Source organism: Poromitra crassiceps (assembly GCF_964638095.1).
Source record: "Poromitra crassiceps genome assembly, chromosome: 20".
NCBI classification, from domain to species: Eukaryota; Metazoa; Chordata; class Actinopteri; order Beryciformes; family Melamphaidae; genus Poromitra; species Poromitra crassiceps.
The window spans coordinates 2869842-2875698 of record NC_139637.1 but is presented as its reverse complement, the minus strand read 5'-3'; positions in this window follow the sequence as shown (position 1 = coordinate 2875698).

Sequence of the window (5857 nt, the reverse complement as noted above, 5' to 3'; positions counted from 1 at the left end):
CACACACACACTCTGGAGGAGTCTAATGAAGGGGAGGAGTCTAATGAAGGGGCCAGCGTGCACACACACAGCAGAGGGGTCACCAGGGGTCACCGCCATGATGTGAGCCGGAGAACCTGCACAACCCTGTAATCTGGTGACACCCTACACAGGCAGGGCGCAGCTGACTGGACACGTGTGCTGTGTGTGTGTGTGTGTGCGTGTGTGTGCTCTGTGTGTGTGTCTGTGTGTGTGTGTGTGTGTGTGTGTGTGTGTGTGTGTGGACATGATTTACCCATAATGCCTTCAAAGAGGGAACCGAAAAGGGCACATTACTAGTGGAACAGTGGGGGGAGGGGCCGATGTTTTATGATGATATGAAGTATGGCAGTGGTTCTCACCGTGGGGTCCGGGGACCACCAGGGGTTCGTTAGGGGGTTCCAGGGGGTCCCCAGCAAATTGAGGAATTGTTCAACTTCACTAGTAGTTCATTTATAAGACATTAACACAATTAGAGAACGTATAAGAAGAATGACTATTTTCGATGCTAGTTTGTTATCTCTGCACCTACAACACAGGACTTCTGAAGACGATCATATAGACGGTTTTCACCAGAGCGCAACCCCACAGCACTTCCTTTTTCTCAGCATTCGGCAAACTGCAGAAATATTCACTCGACAACGTTACTTTTGTTTTCGCTGCTCAGCTGTATAGACGGTTTTCACGGAATGGTCAGTCCTGCACTTGAATGTTTTTTTTCCTTTTATGTCCATAGCAAACACTGCAACAGGAAGTGAGCGGGGGTTCAATTTAGAATGTTTTTGTTGTCAAGTTAAAACCGTCTATAATCTGACAATAAAAAGAATATTCTCAGATTTGGGTATGAGAGACAAGATCTCATCAAAAGGGGGTTTGCGGCCCTCATGTGGACTAAATCAATCAATGAGGGGTCCTTGTTATGAAAAAGGGTTGAGAACCACTGAAGTACGGGGAATACATCCAGGGATTAGCCATTAGCTCACTGGGATGCCTGCCATGCCGTCTGCAATGAGAGTGCTTCCGCTCGCTGGCCTATAGCTAGCCAAAACATCCCCGTGAAGTATGTGCCCACGTCCCATTAACATCCAGATTCCTCACGTCCAAAGACTCTGAATGGATGCAGGCAAAGACGCTTATTAGTTGGGCCAGGAAGAGGACGGCTACTGGATCCGCCCGGTGCCGCCCGACACCAAACATGTCAACGCTCAGGCCGCACCGCACCAGAACTCCAGTGACTTCCCAACACAACACAAGTGCTGGCTTCTTGTGGGAACGCTATCAGGCTATACAGTATGCTAATCATTAGCCATCTAGCCGCCCCTCCAGTTTCACGTTACTTCTCAGAGAATTTATGGCCGTTGTTGGAATTCCTCATCTCGCCCTCGCCGCTGGAGCGTAATCCCGAGGAGGGCGTTTTGGGTTACTATTGAAATATTTGATCAGCTCCCAGGATGCTGTCTGACATGGGAGTCGTGTAAATCTGAGCAGAGTTCCTCTGATGTTCCTCAACAAATGAAGACCTCTGGTAGCTCCGCATTTCTTATGTGATCCCTCCCCTCCCCCCGTTCCCCTGAGGCCCCCTGGGAAAGCCGTCGTATCTCACGGAAGGAAGTGCCGACCCATAACCTGTTCTCCTGAAGCGTCTGGGAGACGTGTCTCCTGCTCATTAGAAGCAGGAAGAAGAAGAAGGAGAAGATGGAGAGAAAGACACTGAGCAGTGTTGCGACCTTCTAACTTCTAACCCGACACTGGTTGGTGATAATCTCCCCTCTTTACCAGTTCACACCGCTCAGGTGACCCGACATGCCAGCGGGACTGATATCTTCTTAATCCTGCAGACACGGAGACAACAGTCTGCCAGAAGATACCACGCTGAGATGGCTGTCTGCTCTTCTGATGCCTTTTGGAGGAAAATCATTTCTTTTGTAGTACCACCCAGTCTGCATATGAGTGACTTATCTGAAAAGGAAGGATAGAAGAGAGGAGTGAAGAGAAACTAATTCTGCATTCCAGGGCGTTATAGAGATTAACCTCATAGATAGATAGATAGATAGGTTAATATAGAGATTAACCTCATGTTCATATAGTTCAACTGACCTCTGTCATCTTATCAATTATTGATTGCTAACACTTAACGTGACACTGACTCATAAGATGCAGAGCAGAGTTCCACAAAGCCAAGCTGTGAATGGTCCGTGGCATTTTGCCAGGGGGTCCGCGAAAAGTTTTCAGGAAAATAAAAATAAAACCCTTTTTTTGTTGCAAAAGCTTCATAATTCAACGAAAATATGTTATGCTTTAAATCTAAAATGGTTCATGGATTACATTCTAATCTAACAAACCTATCAATTTAAAAGTCAAGCACGTTACCGTGGAAACAATTAAGCACAAATCAGAATGAGGGGGGTCCCCGGTATATCTTGTAAGGGGTCATTGGCTGAAAAACCTTTGGGAAACCTCTCTCCACCACAGTGAGTGTAAGGGACACGGCTCAGTGTCCAGGGCGAACAGTTTACTCTCTGAGCAAAGCCGTGGATACGTGCGCTCTCTCTGAGGGGGATCCCCTTTCCCCTTAAAGCCTACAGAGAGGCTATAAATAATCTTCTGAGCTCATCCCTAACGTGTAATTAATTTCCAGCAGTAGGTCCCTTGTGACGGACTGTTGTGACAACCCCCTCCATCAAGACCATCACCTGTTGGACTCACGCTAGGCCTGTTTTCCCAGCAGTAACCTGAGAGCGGCACGCACGCACGCACGCACGCACGCACGCACGCACGCACGGGTACCACGAAAAGCACCAGACAAAGACGGTGGAACACACAGCGAGGTTGCCAGGCCAGCACGGATTTGGGTGAACTGTTCCTTTAACAGTACAGACCTCATTCACATTTATAGAGTTTTTATTTCATGCACTTTTAGTGGAGCAGATTAAATGCACGTTTAATGTAAACTCGTTCACAAGTGGAAAGAAGTACCAAAATTTGCACAAATAATCATTGGCGATTTTTTTGATGATAAGCCACGCAAATATCAAGGTTGTTCCAAGATGTCTGCCATTTCCACCCCCGATAAACTATTTTGGGGGCAACTTTGTGTAGACTTGTCCAATATGAATGATCTTACAATCAAACCATACATTTATGACCACAGAGAAGTGCCCCCCCTGGGCAAAGCAAGTTGAGTATCCCTGCTCTACCCTATCCTCCAAAACCCAAAGTAGACGCAACTATCCCCCGATCTCTCCAAAACAGGAAGCCGGCTGCGCCCCCTGTGGCAACACTCCCCAAACAAGCCACTAGGGGTGTTAAACTGTGACCACCTCAATGAACCCAACCCATTAACTCCATGACAATGATAGAATAAATTCAGTTTGATCTCTTCACTTTTACTTTCACAATAGAAGCAGTTAGTCAAGATAACCAATTTCTTTAATCAGTGGGGTGGAATCTCTATCCTAGTCTGAGCAGATGCCCTCCTCTCTCACCACGAGAAGAGGGTCATCTTCCCACAGAGAGTCATTACACCAACTCACCCTGCACCTTCAACCTCAAGCGATGCATTTTCCTATGCAAACCTTCTCCGCCCTTTCAGATGATTCCACACATGGAAAGCGCCCCTCTGTCCCCGTGCCAAAAAGGTCTGCTTCTGCATACATGTTTCCTACATGACACAGAGAGCAGAGACAGAGGGGGGGCGCTATAGCCCAGCTAACACCGTGTGTGGAAACTCTTACCCCGCAGAGAGAGCAGGGACAAGCATTGTTTTTACAGGTAGTCCTGCGTGAACCCCTCTGTAACAGGAAGTGAGGTCATTTGGGTCCAACAATCAGCAGCATATGAGACCCACGACTGAAAGCTGAACCGCTGAAAGTGTCAGCGCAGCGTGGCCCCCTGCTGGGGACGGCTATCAGTGTCTCTGATAGGCTAGTAGGACAGAAGCTATGCAGCACTGTAGGGATATCTGTCTCTGATAGGCTAGTAAGACAGAAGCTATGCAGGACTGTAGGGATAATATGGTATTAATTAGCATGTGAAGTAACTTGCCTGCAATTATGGGGTTTTTGACATTCGCCACAAGCGGGGACTTTTTCATGATTCACTTAATTGTCCATTAGGGAGAGCAGGGCACACGGACAGGATGTGATTCTACTTCCTTTCCCAGATTTTGCAAAAAAAACAAAACACAAACCCCCTCTCATTCCCACCAGGTCAGGTCTGCAACAAACCTCAACCCCCCCCTGTTCCCCCCCCCCCCCTCCATCCCCTCCCCGAGTCCGAGTCACACACTCAAAGCTCTCCAGTCTTGCTTCACCATGAGAGCTGGAGGCAGAAGAGAAGTTCAGAAAGAACTCTTTGTTGGAACAGCATCTGTTGGGGAACGCTTGAGGTCAAAAGATGGTAATTTAAAAGATAGGTTCGGGGGGGGTGTAGCGGTAGATCCCCTGATTACCAACACGAGGGTCGCAGGTTCGTGCCCCCCTGTGTTACCCTCGGCTTGGTCGGGCGTTCATACCATGGATGTATTGGGTTGATACAGGCACGGTTGGCTGTTTCTGGGAAGCCGGATTGAGGGTATGTGTCCCGGTCGCTGCACTAGCGCCTCCTCTGGTCGGTCGGGGCGGAAGGGAACTACGTGGGAATCGCGTGACCCTCCCGCGTGCTACGTCCTGCTGGTGAAGCTCCCCGCTGTCAGGTGAAAAGAAGCGGCTGGCAACTGCGCATGTGTCGGAGGAAGCATGGTGCTAGTCTACAGCTCTCACCAGATCGGCAGAGGGTGGAGCAGCGACTGGGGCAGCAGGGGGAAATTGGCCAAGTACAATTAGGGAGAAAATGTGGGGGAAATCAGAAGGGAAAAAAAGATAGGTTTGGTGATTTAATAATTTGTCTCTTACATACCTGTAGTACTTAGACCCACAGACACTGTGGCTCCTGAGCCAGCTGTCAGTTCAAACAGCGAGCTTTGTTTACTGGTGCGTGCATGAAGATTAAAGAGGCAACCAAAGGAAAACCACATGAACTTCACATGTGCAAAATGACATGTGATCGCATGTGATTTTGCACATGTGAAATTTCACATGTGACACATGTGGAACACATGTGAAACATGTGCTTTGCCCATGGGAAGCGTGTGGTTTTGGAACGTTTTCACTTTCACATGTGAAATGTGTGAAACCCATGTAAATTCCCATGTGATTACATGTGAAACCCATGTAAATGTTTTCCACATGTGGAAAACCGTGTTGCTATACAACATGTGGCAAAACATGTTATCACATGTGATAACATGTTTTCCACATGTGAAAATGTTCCAAAACCACACGCTTCCCATGAGTTTCACATGTGTTCCACGTGTTTTCACATGTGAAATTTAACATGTGTTCTACATGTTTCAACACATGTGGACACATGTGGTGAAACATGTGGACACATGTGAACCTCATGTGTTTTCTTCTGTAAGGAGATGCTAGCACAAAGACAGAAGCTGATCTCCAGCACACGGCACTATCTCCTCTGATACCATGTTTCCGATGCAGCAAGTGTACTAACAAGCACACCGTCAAGAGCAGAGAGACAGGAAGGGACAGAAATAACGGCAGGAAGCGCCGACACATCTGGATTCATTATCCTGTCACAATAAGATGTATTTTGCCGATGCGACTGACTGTCACCTCACCTGTTTTTTCCTCTCATGCAAGCTTCCTCGCCACATCCTGAACATTCACACATGGACATCCTCACATCGAGGAATTACCAGCTGACTCAGCTAATTGTAGGAAATACTTTTTCCACATTAAGAGCCATCCCCCCCCCCCCCACATGGACAGATCTTCTCTGGCTT